Below are 20,315 nucleotides of genomic sequence, written 5' to 3'. Positions count from 1 at the left end.
TTTAAATATCTATTAGGCAACTTTATCCATACTTTCGCGCTCCATAGAGGAACATTATTTATTGGAGGTTGGAGATATCTGCCTGGCCATACGCTCAGCATGCAACTCCAAATGACGACGGTGAAGTATGAAATGGCGCATTTACACTTAGCACACGCGCATACAAGATGCGCACGTAGCCACAGTGACAACTTGCCGGGGTGTCTGATTCATGCCGGCGTCTCCGAGGAAGGCGTTTCAGAGTTCTAATGATTAGTAAGCGAACGCGCTTAGAGTGGTGGGGTGGGTCCTCGCAACACGGGGTGATATATACTTCCGCGGCTAGCCTGTCCTCACTGCAGTGCAGATGCATCCTGAGCGGCGTTGGCTCCTGTGCCCTGTGGCCATGACGTCATCGGCTCGCTCGGAACGTGGCCGGTTGTAATCTTTTGCCTCTTCTTTTTTTTTTTTTCGTGAAAGAAGCGTTGAGGACAAGTGCTACACCATTTAGCAGGTGTACGCTGTGTGAGCGTGTGTGTGTCAGGAATGCATGAGAGAGAGCGAGAGAAACAACTTTATTTGCCACTGTAGGACTGGATGTTAGGGCACGTAGGCGTAGTTTGGCTCCCAGGTGGGGGCGACGTCTTGGGCCCACGAGACGAGTGCCAGTTGTGTTTTATTGTCTGATCTTGCTAGCAGCTGGTTCCAACCCTCCTCGGAGGGAGCTGGCATTCCGACGCCACCACTCCCTGAGTCGCCGCGCACAAACTATATACGCGGCGAAGGAGTTACGCGACGGTGAAGTGGTCGATACCGCGTCCGAGGCATTTGTGCAGCTAAGTCAAAAATATTTCAGAATGTTTCAAAATGTGTCTAATATTTGATAAATCGATGGTCCGTGGACGTATTACGTGATCTGTTAACAGACTATCGCCAGTGAAAGGGGACTCCATCAGAACATAGGCTGAAAACAGTGCGCCCTATAGCGCTATTCTGGCGATCCTTTTCCGTTGTATTTTTTATAACAAAAGCCACGCAAGGAGCCTAAGTTCAGTCGCTATCACAAATGCCGTAAGCGAGAGTAAACCACATGCCTGCTCACGAGAGGAAAGGGCCGAAAAGTTCAAGGAGATAAAAAAAAGAGGGCAGTAAGAGAGGAAATGAAATATTCATTGAAGAAAAATATACTACATTTACTCTTACACACTGAATGCAAGTGTTGGTATCACACGAGTGAGCAGTAGCAAAAAAACAATTAAAAACTGTTTTCGCTTCGGCTCTGAATGCAATACCACTCAGTGACATCACCGCACAATACGCGTACCTGCCAGACTTCATCAAAAATATTTGGGAAATATTATCCAGGTTACTGCACGAACACTTCGCGATTTGCTCTGTGTGTTTAGAAAAAGTTTATTTCGGCAAGAGACGATACGAACACTGAGTCATAATTACGACACAATTTCACCGGGACGATAACATGTAAGAAACGAAACACAGCACGTTTTCAACGTAAGTAATGTCCGAGTCCTCACGCACTAACATATAAACACATATACCCACGGAAAGGAACAGTTACACATAAACTAAATGCCACATGTACAAAATGATTTTCAATATATACAGTGTACGCAATGGTTATGTACAGTGATGATGTGATAGAACACTTTACACAATTTTGATGTGATGGGCACGAGATGTGTATATACAAAAATGATCATGTTTACGAGAGGACGCACACACAGAAATCACGGGCACCTGCATTCTGTGTGCATTAATTGAATACTTCTAATAGTCTGGCTACAAGAACCAGGCTGGACGAAAATTCAGCCATACGCGTCCATCAGCCACCGACAGGAAACGACATGACCATTGTCGAAGGAACTCTTCTTCTCCAAGGAAGAACAACTCCTCCGACAGAAACGACAGTAGCTCAGAGTAGAGCCTCCCCATAAGTGGAAACAGAGCGCGGTGACGAGGTCCCGTGGCAACTGCCTCGCACCGGTTACGCCATAGACAGAAGGCCCCCGCAGCAATTAAAAGTCGCGCGAAGCGGCCACGTGAGCAGCGACCAGATGTAATAAAGCGGTTAACTCCAAGGCCACGAAATCCAGTATGCACGGCCCTCCAAAATATCCTGGCAACGACGCATTGCAGCAGTACATGTTTATTGGATTCTTGAAGGGGGCAATCGGGGCACCGCGAAGATGGGACAACGCCCCACCGCTCAAGCCTGTCCCGAGTTGGAAGCACTTGCCACCCTAGACGCCACATGAAGTCGCGTAGGTGGCCAGGCAAGAATGATGCCGTTATCGCATCCCACGACACATTATTTGAACGTGTGAGGCGCGCTGGGGGAACTAGAGGAAGCAGTAAGGCTGACATAGTATCTACTACACGGTTTTGGAGAACGTCTACATCAGGACATACCTGTTGTATGTGGCGATAGAATGCCACGGCCGTACAGTAAAATGTAGGTGCGTTTAACACTTGTGGTCCGCGATTTAAGTGTACGCCCGGTAACATGTAGCGAATTTTTGTGCCAAGGAAATAGCAAGCGAGTTCGCGCGCTGGACACTGATCATGCTGTAACAGACGGAGCAGAAATCGCAGAGCAAGCAGCCGGCAGCGGACAGACACGGATGGGAAGGCAAACCCACCGCGAGAGCGTGGTTGCCCAAGCGCCGCGCGACAGACCAGTTCTGTACGGCCCGACCAGAAGAAGGCACCAAGAAGGGACTGCAAGGACCTAGTAACCCGTAATGGTGGTTGTACGACGTGACAAACGTACCACACTCGGCCGCAAAATATAGACTGCGCTAAGTACCTTCTTTCTGATAGGGGTAAATCATACCCTTGAACCTCTTCAATATTTCGCCTTACATCTTCAAGAATTGAGAACCACACGGAGTCTGATATGCCATTAGAGGTGTAGTCAAGGCCTAAAATGCGAAGAGAATCGCTCTTTTGAAGACGGAAAAGGGGACTTAGGCGTGTCTGTGGTGAACCAATGAACAAATACCGCTCTGAACATTCCTGAGGAAAGCCTAATTATTTTACTCAATGGTAGCATCCATGGCTACCAAGCAGTTCCCCGATTCTAACACGCCGACTACTCCTGGGTCAATAGCCAGAAAATTCTGTCGCTTTTCTTTCGAGAAAACACTTCTGATAATGTTTTGTCGATGTATATTTGCATATTACTCCTGCTTCATATTAGTATATTCACAACGACGCGTCTTCGTTTGATTATATTACATTGGGAATCTTTTCCGTTACCAAAAAATGCTTAGTCTACAAATTTGTCTGAGAACGAAAAGCCAGGTAGTGACGCCAACATGAACTTCCTACGCCGGGTCGCCGTGAGTTCATTGATTGCGGCAACCTACGGTCAAGTTTTAGGGGACCATATAACGCTAAACTATTCCATTCTAATTTTATTCCAACCTTCTGACGCCAAACCTAAATAACTGCTGACGCAAGCATCGGGTGGTGACCCGCAGCGTTGTTTGACCAGCGCAACCAAATGCTGTCATCGTTTATAGGAGGTCACTTTTGTTTGGTTTCAAAGCCAATAACATTGCCTACCTTGAGAGGTATTTCCTCTTTTATTGGCTAACAATAGGCGCGGAGCTAGCGCAAGTGGAGAGGGCTCCATGACGGCCGCGATAGCGCAGTTATGGTAGATAACCGAGTGAGGAGAGTGGTGCCAGCCTCTGCGATTGGTCCGTTTCCCCTCACTTAGCTTGCGGTGGCTGGTCGAAATTCACGGCGGTGTGCAAAAGGGAGTTAGAAATGCCTCAAAATCGGTTCGTCAGAGAAGAAGAGTTGGCAGAGTGATGTCGTATGCGTTGCTAGAATGCTCGACAATTTTATTCTGTCACGCAAGACTATCTGTGATGCACAAATAAATCTATTCTCTACAGCAGCTCCAAGAGCCAGTGCCAGAGTGATTGGCGGGCAGCGATCTTCCGTTCCTATTAGAACGAGGTAGTCTCCGGCTATTCCCAAAAAAGAAAGTTCAAATTTGTTCGGAATTTTAAAGTATCTTTAGTGCCTACACGTTACTTTTACGTAGTGCGTTTTCGCGGATGTTGTCTCGTCGTGTGACAGACAGGCGAGGTGGGCGCAACCTGAAAACACTGTGACCCATATTGTGGTGGACTAAAGGCGTAAAAGGCGTCGAATTGGAAATCACTCTTTTGTTCTTTTCTTCGGCCTAATATAGCATAATTTGCGAGTACATGTCATATCAGAGGGGAGAGGGGGTCGCAGTTATTGCGACGCCGTGCGACAGACAGACAAAGTGGGCTTGACCCGAAATTTCGTGAGAAAGCCTGGAGATACAATGGCTGAAATGGAATAGAAAGAAATTGGAATAGCCTTACGTATTGCGCGCTTGCTCACTCCATTTGCGCTGGCATACACATAGAGATAAAGAAACTCTCACAAATTTAATAAAAACAGAGCTAGCAATTCTTTACTCTAGAAAACGTTTCCCGCACTGTCACATTGTTCTTCAATTGTGAGTTTTCAGATCTTGCATATATGCCATAGTATACAGCCTTGAGTGAAGCTTTTTTCTTTAACATGCATACTTTAAAAACAGAATGCGTCATGCGGTAAGGTCCCTAATGTTTTCCTATGAGGTGCTTTAGAAGCACAAACCCTTTTCCGTAGGTGTGATCAGTTGAGCTCTTGTACCTCCGTGCCAAATACTCCGCAAGCTCTTGAAGAAGCTACATGGTAAATAACGATGCCACCGGCACTGTATTTCAGCGGTCATGCTGCCTACAGTTCCAGAAAATTATTTAGATATTAAGAGTATCCACATTTCCTTAACTCTGCCTTAGGGTAGCCAGATTTCCTGTAGCCAACATTCCCGCTTATCTGGAGTTAATAAATAACCAATACAACAACGACGACGACGAGCAAGTCCACAGTTTATTAACCGCAGCTTCTACACGAGCTATGGTTTAAGTAAACTGGACTAGAATATATCTCGATCGCCGCTGACCCATCGCAGTGGCCACCCACTTTGTAACACTGAAACCACCGGTGTCGAAGTTATCGCAAAGACGCTTGTTATCTAGGTTGCCCTGCTTTACCTCCAGTACGTCATCATCCAAAGCGTCGTCTCTCCTTATCGTCTCCAGTACGCTGAAGCCTTTTACGGTTCGGACACGTCGTCCCTACCTTTGGCGCAGATACGACCTGAATAGCCCCCGTAATTCAGCGACGAAACGTGACACAGTTTTTGCTTGTACGCATGTCGCGATAACGGATAACCGTGCAGAGTATATACCAACGACACTGCTTTAGTGACAGTGTCGAGACAGCTACCACACGCCTCGCCGCGTCATACTCACAAAAGAACCCCGTCAAAGAGCACTGAGAGCGAAAAGATGAAATAAATATCGTATCTCCATGCACGCTCTTGACTCGAGTCACCAAAGTGGCTTATCCTGTTATATTCTATGAAAGCAGCTGTCTCTACACTGCTCTGGGTTTCCGACTTTTTCTCTTTTTCAGCTAGCCACGTCCAAATGCATCAAAGACGTTTTCGAGCACAAAGCGCCATCTTTTCTACATAGTGGTGGTCCATTCAGAACGTCATTAGTTGATGGCAGAAGGCAAGGAAGGGTATATAACAATATATATCAGCTGGGAGATGCAGTTAGCAATCTACCACACTGTGCCAATCTGCCTAATTGGTTAGCTTATTTAACTGTAATTAGGAAGGTTGGTAACCAGTTCGTCGCCGGCATTTCCACACAGATTAAATTATTAAATGAATATAGATAGGATAACGGTTTTGTTACCTTACTATCGTGCTTTGTTCTTTCTTTCTTTGCCACTATTCAAACGTTGTTCAAGGCTTCTCTCTTCCAGGCCTTAAGCTTCTGGAAACAATTTATAATATATGAGCCACACGGGGACATACGCCAATGTTCTGGTCTACAACAATGAAATCGCGTGATATATTCTTGTGTCACGAGAAGACAGATAATTAAAGGCGTATTTGTTATTCTTTGTTATTATTATTTTTGAATGGTCGCGTGCTCTAATGCGCACAGCAATAAGTTCCTAGATTACGTTAAATCTCTTTTAACTGGCGTTGCCTGTTCGTTTAGCGCCATGAATTCAGTGCAGATCAACGAATGTGGGCAAAAAGCATGATATCAAACACAAACCGTGCGATTATTTTAGCGGGTGCCCGAGGAGGAATTTTATATTTAAGCAATGTGCATGGCTGATGAGAATCAAACAAAGAAAAGGAGAAGGAGGAAAAGCAAAGACCGATATTAACCACGATATCGCCAGGTTTGCTACCCCACGATGAAGGAGCGAACAATAGTAAGCATAGAGACGAGGACAAGTGAAAACAGCACATTCTTATCACGCCGCGGCACACACCTGTGAGCGTTCACGGTGTGTTTACGGGAAGTCGTACACCCTTGTCTTTTTTTAATGGGCCTATAATGGGTGTATTTGACAGAGTTGTCCCTATAGATTCCCGAGATTAGAACGCCAGTAACTTTCACACCCCGAATGACTAATTGTCTGCTTGGCTTAGCTATAGGCTCTTATATAGTCCCGAAAGAATACCACTCAAACAGAACGAAAAAGAAAACACGCACGCTCACACGCACGCACACGGACGCACACGAACGCACGCAAATGCACGCCGCGCCAGCGGCAAAACCGTGCCGGAGCCTCGAATATGCTCTCCCGTTCGAGCTGTTATCACAAGCCGGTCACCGTGAGGCTACAAAATCATCCGGAGAAGCGCCGCAAAGCTGAGATACCGGTCTAACACGCATTACCATTTGTTTCTCTAACTAGATGCTTCATGAACCTGGGATTTAGCTAAGCGCGTCCTGCAGGACCATAATTATAACAATAAGTCCTCGGATTTAGTTATATGCCTTGCATGCAGGCCGCTTAACTCACTCACCGTACGGCGGTGCTTATCTCAGTCCACGGTATACACTCGTAAGCAAAATTACACCCTTTGGGTCGTATCTTGCCACACAACAATAATCGTCATCGGTCTTGTCTTCGTTTCGTTTATTTAAAGCTGCGAGCCCGGTACTTCCAAGTCACGAACGGCATGCGCGTTATCAGCATGGCACAGCATCCACGACAGGAAAGTAGCGGGCGCAGCGTTTTCAAGAAAGGAAACGCAAGCGAGGCCGACGACGATTATCGTTGTGTAGCAAGGTACTGTCCAAAGGAGCGTAATTTTGCTTAAGAGCGTACAGGCATTGTTGAGCCTTCCATGGGCGGAAGCCGGCTTGAATTCCATTCCAAAGTGAGAAGTGCTCTTGGTTTCGGTTTGCTATTCGCAACGGCGGCTACGCGGTATACACGCGCGTTTCCACACGCTTTGCGCGGAACGCGTTCACGCGACTATAGTGAATGCGAGAGCGCGGAAACTTGACGAGAGCCCTCCACACGGGGAGCGGTGCTGGCAGCCGTGCCTCTGCGGAGCTCCTTTTGTGTTCCGAAACAATGGCGCTGTTTTGGACCGGCGCGCCAGCCACGCACGTGGCCTCCTCACTCGAGAAGCGGCGGCGTTTGCAAATTAATGAGAAGACTTGGAAAAAGAAAATGCGAAGAAGTAACGACAAAGAGACACAGAGTTTCTCGTCCGAGTGCATGCGCGAGTGAAAGGTGGCGAGGGTGCATACCGCGGCTGACCATGCATAGACTGAAGCGCTGGCGTGCTTCACCCGCATCCACCGGCGTTTTCTTTATTTTTCCTTTCACTGCTGTTTCACTGCCATTTCGCCATTTTCCTTTCTTTCTTTTCTATCTTTACCCCCTAGCCTTTCGAGTTCTCCTCATTCTTATACGCTTCAACGGTAACGCACCTTCTGTCCTTCTCTCTTTTTGCTTTTTACCCTGAAGGCATTAAATCCCGCGTTTCCACACTGTACTCGAGAGGCCTGGTCGAGGAGCCAGCTGGTCACCTCAGTTTAATGCGCCGTTTTGCCCTGCCCCTTAGGAAAATAGCTGCCGGGCCTGCTCTCAAAGCTGAAGCGGCTCGGCTTGGATTCATTCGCGTCTTCGAGAATGGCTCGGTGGGAACTAAGCACACGAGGTCACTCTGTTTTCTTTATTTCTTTTATTTTTGTGCGTTTTCTTCGTTTTTTTCTTGCTTCTTCTTTGTCGTGCGGGTAGAAAACGAAAAATGAATCACCGCATTTTCTTAACAGTGAGGGATATTTTTTCGCTTTAAATCAGTGCAGATACAAAATTTAAACGGAGCCGCCTGGTCAGGGTCATATTAAAGAAATACGGTGCGATACACATAAGGGTTTCGAGGCTGGTGGCTCTACGGTGACTAACGGTCACTGAAGCCGTGCAGCATAAGATCGCGAGGCCACCCGCGTTTCAATATAAGACCAGGGGCAATATGCGTATCTTGTGAGGGTACATTACTTTGTAGCATTTATGCCTTTTACAAATTTTATGCCTTTCAAAAGAATTCAACAGAGCCTCACTTGATAGCTTCTGTTACTGCGCTGATCAAAAAAATTGTTTTCAATAAGTGATTTTTTTTCTTCAAAGCCGTCCGAAAAGGTATGTAAAAAAAGTTAGTGGTTGCCACATTTGAAATGAAAAAGAAAAAGATTATATATGTTATATCTGCAACTATCTTTTTAACACAAATAGTTTGTACATTGTCTTCAGACACTACACCCTGTGAACGTTCCCAGCAGGTGTAGTTAATTGGTCAGTGGCCTTCACAAATGTTTACGCTGCATTGATGGAATGACCGACAGTCCTGCATACGACGTCTGCGACAGCGAAGAGAACAACGAGCATGTATTGTTGCACTGTCGTAGATTTCAGTCGCAAAGACAAACACTATGTATTGCACTGCGACGACAGGGTGATTGGTCATGGTCCGTGCAGGAGCTACTCAAAGGCCATCCCCATCTCTCGTTGGCTCACCATGCTGTGAAGACATTTTTTGCGTTTCTTGAGCGCGACTGACCTGTGTGAACGCCTTTGACTTGGTGAGGCGTTCCGCCTTCGGGAGCGAACTCACCGCTTCTTTCCTCCTGTTTCTCTCTCTCTCATTTTGTATTCCCTTTTCTCATTCCCAGTGTAGGGCAGCCTAGAGCATTGCACAGACCCGGCCGGCCCGACCCGCAGGCCGGGCTCGGGTTGGGTAAGCTAACTCTATTGCGGGCCCGGACCGTGCTCGGGTCAAGCAGAATCGTGCTCGGGCCCGGGCCTCGGTCAGTCCCGTAATTAGTCAGGCCCGTAATAGGCCCAGTATGCTATTGGTGACTTGAAAACTGCCAACTATACATAAGTGGGAAAAACTTTACTTCGCCAGCGTTCGGGGGGGGTACGTGATTAGGCGCGGTTTCTTCAGGCGGGCCAAGTGGCCGTCCATCGATGTTTGATGGTGACCTCTCCAGCTCGTTCTATGGCCTGGAGTTGGGTGTGCAGGCTAGAAATGCGTAGCACCACCTCCCATGCTTCAGGTCAGGGAGAGACCATCAGGTTAGGAGGAGGCTTGTCCTCCTCGCAGTCCCATATTATGTGATCATTCAATGCTGCTAGTTCCTCACAGAAATTACTGAGTGGGCTCATCTGCGTGGACACAGTCAAAACTATCTCTAAAAAAATGTCCTGTGCCGCGGATGATATCTTCAGAATTACCGAGAATGGGACCATGCTTCAATGACGCTCGAGGGCTAACGGGCCGAATCGGGCTCGGCCGAACCGGGCCCATGGATTTCGGGCCAGGGATGGGACGGGTCAGGTTTGAAACAGCCGAGTCGGGCACGGGCGTGCCGCCGCATAGCACTTTCCGGCTCAAGCCGGTCCCGAGCCAGAAAAAACGGCTCTTGGAGTGCTCTAGGGCAGCCTACCATACACATTTCTGGTTAACATCCATGCCCTCTCCATTTCTTTCCTCCTCATCCAAAGAGGCGCATTCAAATAAAGCAGAAAAATGCATTATGATTACTTGTTCAGAAGCGGCCGCGCGGTATCCGGTAGCGAAAACTTTAACACTCGCAAAAGACCTAAAAAAATGGCGTGAATTCCTTTTCACAAAAGTCAGCATTTGCAAGCCAGTCCGACGTTAGTTACTTTGTTTTGCGCTCTAATCAATACAGTACCTGCGGACCCTTAAAGGGGTCATAAGTGCAATACTGTAAATCAAAATGTATTGGTTCCTAATACTGCGCACATTAGGTCCCGCCAAATTACGCGTGTTCCTCTAATCGGTATTTCTGGCGTGAAAAAATAAATAAAAGATATGTAAGAAAATAGGCACCCTGTCTACAGCACCGTGGTTTTCGCTACCTTACCTTACCACCTTACCAACTAGCTCAACTTTCTGTCGTTCCGAAAATGACATTCGCTATTGCGAAATTTTCAAATGCACAAAGTGCAAGAAAGAAAGGAGAGAAAAGAAAGAAACGTAATGCAGGGTCTGTATTATTGCAGCATTTACTGCAAGAACCGCTTTTACGCAAGCCATCCAAGAGAGCAATTGTATCATTATCGAAAGCAACACAACACTGAAAAGCAGTTTTCAACCGCATGCATAAAATAAAAGCGCTTCGAATTCGCTCGCACTTCACACCTTTGTACTCTTGATTGTCTGGATGTGAGTTATGGACTGATTTAGATGGTTATTCCCTTTGAAGGGTGTAATTTATTTCACGCTGTAGTCGGCCCTTGGGAGCGCGGATGCGTGTCGCTTATCACGTGCCGTCTGGTGTGTTGCGCAACAGGAGTATTTATTTTATTTATTTCTTTAGCATGCTTCCAAAGCCCGAGGGCATTAAAGGAAGGAGTGGTAAATAACAAATGTTTGCACAGTAAAAGAGAGAGAAAAGATATAACAAGTAAAGAAAAACATGTTAGCAAAAGGCTTCACGAATGGAAGTCTTGAAGCTGTCGATGTTGGTGATGGCGGCGATGGAAGCGGAAAGGCGGTTCCATTCTTTGCTAGTCTTCGGAATGAAAGATTCATTGTAGGTATTAGTCCGACAAGATGGCACACCAACTTTGCAGTTGTGGTCTGAACGCGATGACGCGTAGACGCGAGCGGACAAAATTGAAGGACGGCTTTTAGAGTTAGATTATAATGACAGATCTTGTGGAACAACGAAAGGCGAAAGCATCTGCGGCGGAAGATAGTTCAGAAAGGAAAGTTTTGCTTTCATTGATGATACGCTGGCAAGCCGAGAGTAATTTGATAGAATGAAACGAGCTGCGCGATTCTGGGCGGATTCAATATTTGCTGAAAGTGTAGTGTTTTCGGGGTCCCAGATAACGCATGCGTAATCTAATTTAAGGCGAACAAGAGTTTTGTATAGATGTATTTGTATTGACGAAAGTTCTCGGGAAAAATTCCGTCGTAAGTATCTCAGCATGCTGTTTGCGTTGTTAGTAACATAGTTAACATGTATGCGCCAAGAAAGAACACAACTGATGTGGATGCCGAGGTAGTTGTATGAAGTCACATGAACTAGTAGGATGCCGTCAAGAAAACACGCGCTGCTAAGAGTGTGGCCCCGTCAAAACATTCGCACGCTTTTACACTTCTTGATGTTGAGCCACATCATCCGTTTAAGGCCCCATGAAGACAAGTGGTTAAGATCTTGAAGTTCACGCTGATCAGAGTGTTGGGCAATTTTTTTTATAGAGGACGCAATCATCGTCAACAAGTTTTATGGATCAAAGCGTGATACAGTCAGCGAGGTCGTTAATGTAAATGAGAAAGAGTAAGGGTCCCAGCACAGATCCTTGTGGGACACCGGATGAGACGTGCGAAAGAGTAGACGAACAGTTGTTAGCAGTCCCAAATTGGGTGAGGGCAGAAAGAAAATCTTTAATTCAGTGGGATACCCTGGTGTCTAAGTTAAGCTTGCTTAATTTAAGGAGAAGTCATACGCCACGCCATCGAAAGTTTTATCGAAATCCAATAATATGCAATCAGAGTCGGAGCTGATGTCGTTATTTATAAAGAGATCATTAGTAAACGGTAATAGCTGCGTTTCCCAGGACAACATTTTCCTTAAGCTATGCTAGGAGTTAGCGAAGAAAAAAATTTCTTCTATAAATTTAAATAAATGAACGTACTCAAAAAGCCTTACATGGGATGCTTGTAAGTGATATGGGTCTGTAATTATCGGGCAGATGCATATTACCTGGCTTATGGACAGGAACCACATTCCCCACCTTCCTTTCACCGGGAATTATGGAGCACTCTAAAGATTGAGCAAACATGTTGCACAAGGTAACAGAGGAGTACGCTTCAGTCATTTTCAATATTTTTCAGGTAAGTGACTCACAGCCAGACAAAGATGAAATTTTAAGATTACTAATGAGTTTACCTATGCCTACAGAATCAGTGATTATGGGTTGCATAGGAGGAAAGTTACCTTCGTGAAAACATGGGAAAAAAAACTGGTGTGGCTCTACAGAAAAAAGAAACAAACGCATCGTTAAACACCGAGCAGCACGGTGGAGGAGGGACTAAAATGGTTATCGCGTGCCAGTTGGATAAGGCGATTCTCCGAGCCACTGATAATATTCCAAAACCTGTGCGGGCTAGTTTGCAACATTTCCGGTAAAGCAGTGTTGAAAAACAGATGCTGTGCATGCTCGATTCTGTTATTGTACTGCGTGCTTACTTGGAAATAGGTAGCCCAATAATCGGCGTTATTGGTTCGCTTAGCACCACGAATAAGACGTTTATTTTTGTTCAAAAGCCGTTTTAGAGCAGTAGTAAACCAGGGCGATCGTGGGTTAGAAATTATCTTTCGCTGTGGTAGCAAGCACTGGACTAAAGAACCCAGTTTATTTTTATAGAGGCACCAGTTTTCCTCAACTGTGCGCCTAGAAAAATCGCACACAAAATCAAGGAGGAATGATTGCATTTCGGCTATTACCGACGTTACATCTGCCTGACCGTAATCGCGAACCATTTAACGCTTTATTTTCGTATAAGGTCCTCGCTTTGAAATTGAAATTGAAATTGATTTATTCATTACAGGTTACAGGTTATAAAAAAGAATAATATACAGAAGGAAGTCCCATAGTCAAAGGCTGTATCGGGACCTCCTAAATTGATTTGATACAATTTGATACAACTGATACAATTTGATTGTAAACTGAATCGAGGAATGATCATTTATGCAAGGGAGGTAATTAAGTGGGCTAAATACGTCAGGCGTGTTCATCAACCCAAGATTAGGAATGTTGGAGACTGATACAGTGGTTCGAGTTGGTTGACGAACAAGTTGGCTTAGATTAAATTCATTACAGAGGCTCAGAAAATTAACGCACTCAGAAGAATTGCGGTTAAGAGTAGTAGCCTGATCGCGCCACATAATGGCAGGGTAATTGCAATCGCCCATGAGGAACAATGGCAGGCTGGGGAATCGAATGTTTACGCGGTTAAGTGCGTTGTGAAATTGATTACAAAACGACATGGATGCATTGGGAGGCCGACAGCTTGCGCAGAACAGAAATTCTCGATAGCGAGCTTGAACTCCCATACAAACTAATTCCAGAGGGGACGTAATAGCAAAAGGTGAAGAAACAAGCGAGTCACTGGCAGCAACCAGAGCGCCCCCTCCGGAGCGAATGTCATGGCCATGCCTATAAATAATGCAGGCCTTTTCGCAGTACAAGATTTCGCTTTCTTTTATTTCAGCCAATAGCCGTGTTTCAGTGAGGATGATGATGTCTGCTGAACAGGAATCGGCGACGGAAGATAAATCGGTTCGTTAATTAGTGACACTTGTGATATTCGTGAATACAATTGATAGGTTGCCGGTATTAGAGTGCGATATTTGCTTGGATGAGCTGGCAGTGGGCAAGTTTACTGATGTGTTAGCTGGAATATGGGATGTAACAGCAGGCCCGGATTCATAGACTCTGTTTGTAGCTGCGCCGTACACATTGGTTTTCTCTTTCACAACGAGCCTGTAATGACGAAGTGTGTAGGAAAAACCGCTTGCTTTATTAAATTCAATTATGTGCTTCCGTGAATGTCGCATGGCCCTGCAGAAATTTTCACCTAATGATACACCGGTACTCTTAAACTTTGCTCTTTGGGAAAGAATGCTCTTTTAATTTTGAAGATGCAAATTTCACGATGATTGGCCGCTAATTGTTTGCGACGAAATTGCCCAATCTATGTGCCCATGAATTACGTCCCTCTTGGATCTTCAAGTAGAGCTGGCGGCAAAGAAAATTGCGCACCTGCATTTCCGACTGTGCCCAATTCTCCGAAGTAGTGTCGACGATTCCATAAAATATTAGATTTTCGCCCCTCGAACGGTCCTAAAGATCATCAAGGCGGGACTGCAATGCGGCCTCTTCTTTCCTCACTGATTCAGCAACGATGCGTGGCACGTCAGTTCTCGACTGCCCGTGTTCTTCAACAGACGCTTCGACTGCGGCTACTCGAATTGTTAAATCGAATACCTTCGACGCAAGCGCTTCTTGGTGATTTCTAAGTTGATCAAGAGCATCCATTATTTCCTTATGCAGCGAATCAAACTTCTAGGAAAGAGCAGCAGCAGCAGAAAGCGCGTCATCATGAGGCTTACAACTTGGATGCAACTTAGCGGGCCCAGGAATAGACTCCACGTCGCCACACATTATTAAGCTCCTCACGACAAACACACATTCAGACATAGGTGCTCGCAAAGCTTGTCGACACGGGAGGAACAGCAAACAAACATTGCTAACTCGCTTAGGGTACAAGGACGTAGTACTACTAACCTTCACAAGAAGGGAGAGATGATTCCTGAGCGGCGAGCACATGGTGCCGCTCCCTCGCGTCCACTAAAGGCGGCCATACAGGCGATGCCAGTCGTTTATGAGGTCCTGTGGCGGTGCTGTCGGCAGTGATTCGTTTGTGCGGTAGTGGAAAGGAAGAACGATCGTGGCCCGCTGATCTTGATCCAGAAGTTCACGTGCGTTGATGTCAGAGACAGTTACCAACCGCACTAACGAGGGTGCAGACGTGGCTTCGGCTTTTAACGGTACAGGACGCCATGCGCCAAGCTGGACAATCAACTGCACAAGAAGGCAGAAAGGGTTCCTGAGCGACGTGCACGAGGCTGCCGTTCCCCCGCGTCCACTCAAGTTCACTCCCGTGTCCACTGACCATTATTGACCCAGAACGCGATTTACACATGCCCATTGGTAATTCCAGCCATGACCGTATCGCCTACGCTTAAACAGCATTTACGCAAACTACTTCTTTTCTTTCACAAATCGCAATTTATGCGACCACCACCACTGTGTAGGGTGCGCAAAAGACTTACATAACGTTCTGTGCGATTGCACGCGCTTTGCAGTCGCAGGGACCCATTCCTAAAAATTACTTTAAATTTAGTGACAGATCCTTCGAACTGCAATATATCCTTGGACCTTGGAGCAGCGCTGCTACTGCTCTGCGCGCAACGCATAGGCATTTTTTTTTCCCGGGACACCATGTTGAATGGCACACTGTAGTTTCTCAACGTGCATGATCGGACCTGTTACTTGTGCATGTGTCATGCGTGCACACTGCGTATGAGTTGGGCCTTTTTATGCATCACCTTTGTTACCCCAAGTAGCACGCTAACATGGCCAGACAGACATCTCAAGCGTACATTAAAATTGTGTTTCTGTCTTAATTACATTAGCTTAACAAAACTGCAAGTATACATTCAAACTATTACATATTCTGCCCTCATACGCTTTTTCCTCATCGTACAAGTGAGATTTCTGAACGCTTTCTTGAAAATGCTGGCGCCTCTAGAAGTTAGGTGATCACGCGATAAGGTGTCATTCGCTAAAATTTCACGTTACAGTACACGACACCTTATTGCCAGGCGCACCTTAGCTTGACCAAGTTATCCTTCATTTCTCTCCCCCCCCCCCCCTCTTACCCATTCTCTCTTGGCGCCCTGCAACGTTGACGCATAGACACTGAAAGCTGAAGATATTATCTTATGCGCCTAAGCCGTAGTGACCCACGCGGGTTATGCTTTAGTGTTACTTCGGTTACCGCCTGCTGTGAAGATCTATGCTCGTTTCGCCTTTCATGAATGAAGTAAAGAAATGAAATGAAAAAGAAGAACCACGTTAACTGCGTTCCGCGGTATTACACCCCGAACTACTGATTCATCAAATTTGCATTTGACCGGAAAGATAAGCGCCACTGCGCTCCTGAAAAAATTAATAATCAAAAGAAACCTGGAGGCCGCGAGGAGGAAAGTACGCTATAGCCTCGCCGTTGCCCAGATTGCCTGCGCACACGCGCTCGTATGCACACAGGCCCCTAATGAAGCGTAACTGCGCAACTCTTCTCCTCTCCTGCCGCACCCCCACCCCTCTCCCTCTTTAGTATGTGTCCCATTTCTTTAATATTTGTCAGTACGTGTCTGCCTTTAAACATCTCGCCACACTGCGCCCGGCATGCCCAATTTTGATGTACTCCCTTTCCAACTCTGGTATACAGCAAAAATCAAGAAAGAAAGAAAAATGAGATAGAGATAATGAAACTTCGCACTGCCGTTAGTGAATCGCACCCTACGGAGAGCTTATAAGCGTGTCGAAAAATGCCGCACTGCTTGCGCGGTCGTCTCTTTGATGAATATTCTCCAGCCGACTCAGCGGTGACTTCAGCGCCGTTTAAATATCCGCAGCTGCGGCAATGCGCTTGTTGAAGTGGGAAAAAAATTAAAGGAAAGGAAATAAATGAAAGGACGCCAACCAAACGGCACTCATTAGCCGGTCGGTCTGTGAACGTTTCGCGCAGCTTTAAGAGTCGGCGTGACGCGCGCGCACACGCGAACACAAACGCACAAAACATGCGGGAAAGCCGTATCCGCAGCGCGTGTCAGAAAACGGTCTGCGGGAGAAAGTTTTTGCGACGGCGAAACAAGTTGTGGAAATGAGAGGGCGTGGAGAGAGAGAGAGAGAGTTGGATAGAAGCGGAGGGGTTGCAGGCGACGAGAGCGGCCGAGCCGAAAACGACACTTTAATGACGTTACTTGTTTCGAGATCAGTGATTAGTGCTAAAGCCAGTTTCTAGCTGTTGCGCCGCGCAGTGAGACGAGGAGCGAGAAGGGGGTGCCGATGCCGACGGTTGCGTCTCGACTCACCGAGGGGCGCTGTTGAGAGGGAGTGAGCGGCGGGACACCCCCCGCGTGAGCTGGAAAATATTTCGGTCTCCCAGCCAGCTAAAGCGCCGGCAAGTGTAAGGCGACATATCTTTTTTTTCTGTAGCACCCGCCAAGGTCGCAGACAGCTTAGTTATAGGTTGGTTGCGTGGGAATTGCCATGGCATTCTCTTTGTCGTGTTTTCTGGAGCTCAGCTCGTTAGTGGATGACGAGTATGCTAAAGCTTGCGCTAATTAAATATAAACTCTTTCGGTTGCCAAGGCCATAGACGGTCGCGGCTTTTACGCCAGTTAGCAGCTGATGCATACGTAAACCTTAATAATTGTTTCTAACCCCTATTGATGTTGATTACTCTCACAAAATGGCCAACAATGCTGCAAATAACCTCACCCACAACTTGCAATTTTTTTTTATATATCTCGTATGGAGCGCTTGCCTTCACCGCGTTTGCCATTAGGTATGCGGCTGTATGGATGCCAAATGTATACTTTGTGTGCCAACAACGCCCATTATGATTGCATTCCTGTAATGTGTGCAGTGGTTATTTACGCATACTGTGGGCGTGGCGCTCACGTGCGGGTCTGTGCGCGCGTGGGCATGCCTGCGTGAACGTGTTGGTTGGCTTACTCATTATTTGCTTTATCGTTACCTTTACTTACGAGAGTGTCTGTCAAAATGAGGTGGAAGAGGTCATATTTATTGCTGTTCCGACGAGGCTATTGCCCGCAGAGTGGCCAACGAAGACGACGGTTGTCGGGTAGGGTTTCAACACGAATAGAACATGCAAGAAGCGAATGGTCTTAAAGCCATCATCACCATCATGTCCGATCTGTGAGGCCACAAAAATTAGAGCTCCTAGGCACCATGGGCATTGTGGCTGAGTGGCCGAATAAGCCATGGATGCGCGGGCAGCTCTTCTGGCCGCTTCTATAGTATCCGAGGTTACCCGAAATAATCCTCGTCGTCAGATACTGAAATTATGAAGGCTGGGCATTAAAAAGGTCGTGAACAAGAATTCTCCCCGTATATCGAAAGGAGCTTTGCGAATATCTTGGGATATCGTGGCCTGTCTTTCATGGAACGGCCACACATGATCTGTTTTTCTTCTATTGTACGAATCTACATGAACCTGAAAATACTAGCACTTATGTGCGCGCTAAAGCCAAGTCCTTAACTTTTCTACTAGACATGTTGCTTTAATTTGGTGCTAGTATTTCAATACGGCAAACATGAGCAGTAGCATTTTGCATTCTCGGGTTGTCTTCAGCTTTTCACCCAACTATTCACAGAGAGAGAGAGATAGAAAGAGAGCGGGAACCTCTGTGAACAGCCTCATGAACCCACGGTCTATTCGGCATGTCCCAGTAGCTTTCTGTGTCGCGTGCCACTTACACTTTTGCCGGAGCGATTTCTTATGCACGGAGGAGACATAAATCTAGGATACTCTTACACCCCTTTTGTTAGCGTCTCGCTGCTTCTTCGACGCTGACGCCAACGAAGGCAAATGGTTCTCTTCGTCCGAAGCGGATGGAAATTAATGCAGTCTTTCCGAGCATTGTGCCCGAACGGCTACTTCTTATTGATTCCGGGGCCTCAGAAAAGCCGGCCACTGGGGACGCGGCTGAAGAGACTCCTCCCGTTTCAAGTGCCCCCATTGTGCTCTCTCTCTCTCTCTTCGATTGCCTAATGTGCTATCTTCTGTTTTATGCAAGAACGCTGTCTTCGTTGAGCGAATCGATGTGTCTTGAAGTCAGCGGGCGTTCCAAAGCACTCCCTGTCATTTGTTTGTACTTCTTTTACTTTATTGGATTGTCCTCGTGCTTACTGTCTTACAGACCGCTGCTCTACAACATAGATGAACAAGCTATCCTTTTCTCCATACGCGAAGCGCAGGCAAGCGACTCCTTTTTGGTGGGAAAATGGTGTGCATGATAGTGTGCGTGCATGTGTGCGCGTGTGTGCGTGTGTGTGCGCGTGTGAGAATTTTGCCGGGAGAGATATGAAACTCTCCTGTAGTATATTTCTGTGCGCTCAAGGCTGTCGGAATAAATTCCGTAGGCCCTAACGACCAGTGCGACAAGAAAACACTCTTAAGGGCGTAAATGTGTAAACATTTTTACAGTGTCTGAGAGCGTTGAGCATTGTCATTGGCTCACATGGCACGCTGCATGTTGCAGAAGTGTTTGTAGAATTCTGGGGCTGTACAGGTCAAAACCACAATAGGCTTATGAGTCACGCCATAGAGGCGGACTCCGGAATAATTTTGACACCCTGGTGTTCTTTTACGTGCACCTAAATCTAAATGCACGAGCGCTTTTGTATTTCGCTCCAGTCGAGATGCGGCTGCCGCGGTCGGGATCATATCCGCGACTTCGAGCAATGTCGTAGCTGCAAAGCTACCGCGGTGGGCACACAAGTGTTGAGTTGACGTGCGACCGCTTCCGTAGTGTCGTCTAGACCCTACGGTGATTTAATGTGGCTTTGCATCTGCACGCCCTGCTTCAGCTGTCCGCTTGGCAAATTTGCGTGGTGTTTGTTTCTCAGAGATAGCAGAAACGCACAGTAACGTAACTTCAGTTTGCCCCCAACCGCTGTTTCCTTGCCTTCTCGCCTCGCCTTTTCCTTGTAACGCACTTCCCCGTGTGTGGGAACTGCGAGTGAGAAGTGGCAACGCCGTTATTCGCGCGTTTCGCTAGTACGCACATTCTACCCATTCCATGCCTCTCCTTCCTGCCCCCTCTCTGCCATTATATCTACCTCTCCTCAGGGCTTGCAAGTTAGTAGAAGTGCAAGCGCTGCAGTTCCTGCAATGATTGTGCGGGCGGTGAGGGGGGGGGGGGGGGTCACGGATAATTGCAGTTGTCAACAGGCTAATGTGACGACGCCCAAGGTGCTGCAGAGGGCATCGTGCACATGCGACGGGATGATAATGACCAAACGAATTTCTCACGTCGGCTTTCCTCTCTGACACGCTCCTTCCGTGTATATACACGCTGAGAACCACCCTGACGCGGCGTGCAAGACACCAGTAGCAGCAGCAGCAGCAGTAGAAAAGTGTAAGAAAGAGGCAAAGAAAGCTTCGATTTAATATTCTCCGGTAGTCTTTCTGCGAACAAGTATACCCTTAAAGCCGCAGTGGTCGAGTTGCATGCACTGTTGAATCG

The 20,315-nt window shown here is 46.8% G+C and overlaps 1 protein-coding gene and 1 long non-coding RNA gene across 3 annotated transcripts in view; one reads left to right on the top strand and one right to left on the bottom strand.

Annotated features, from left to right (window-relative positions):
• LOC126536805 (cell adhesion molecule Dscam1-like) overlaps nt 1-20,315 on the top strand; it is a 505,486-nt gene that overhangs the window by 124,923 nt on the left and 360,248 nt on the right. The gene's annotated exons all lie outside the window — the stretch shown is intronic.
• Nucleotides 14,774-20,315, bottom strand: part of LOC129386265 (uncharacterized) — a 140,326-nt gene continuing 134,784 nt past the window's right edge. Inside the window, exon 4 of the long non-coding RNA XR_008613706.1 lies at nt 14,774-15,054. This is a non-coding gene — a long non-coding RNA (uncharacterized lncRNA). The remainder of the gene's footprint in view (nt 15,055-20,315) is intronic.

This window comes from Dermacentor andersoni, chromosome 4 (assembly GCF_023375885.2).
Source record: "Dermacentor andersoni chromosome 4, qqDerAnde1_hic_scaffold, whole genome shotgun sequence".
Taxonomy (NCBI): domain Eukaryota; kingdom Metazoa; phylum Arthropoda; class Arachnida; order Ixodida; family Ixodidae; genus Dermacentor; species Dermacentor andersoni.
Note: the sequence above shows the minus strand (reverse complement) of the source record. Positions and strands in the feature narration are given on the sequence as shown.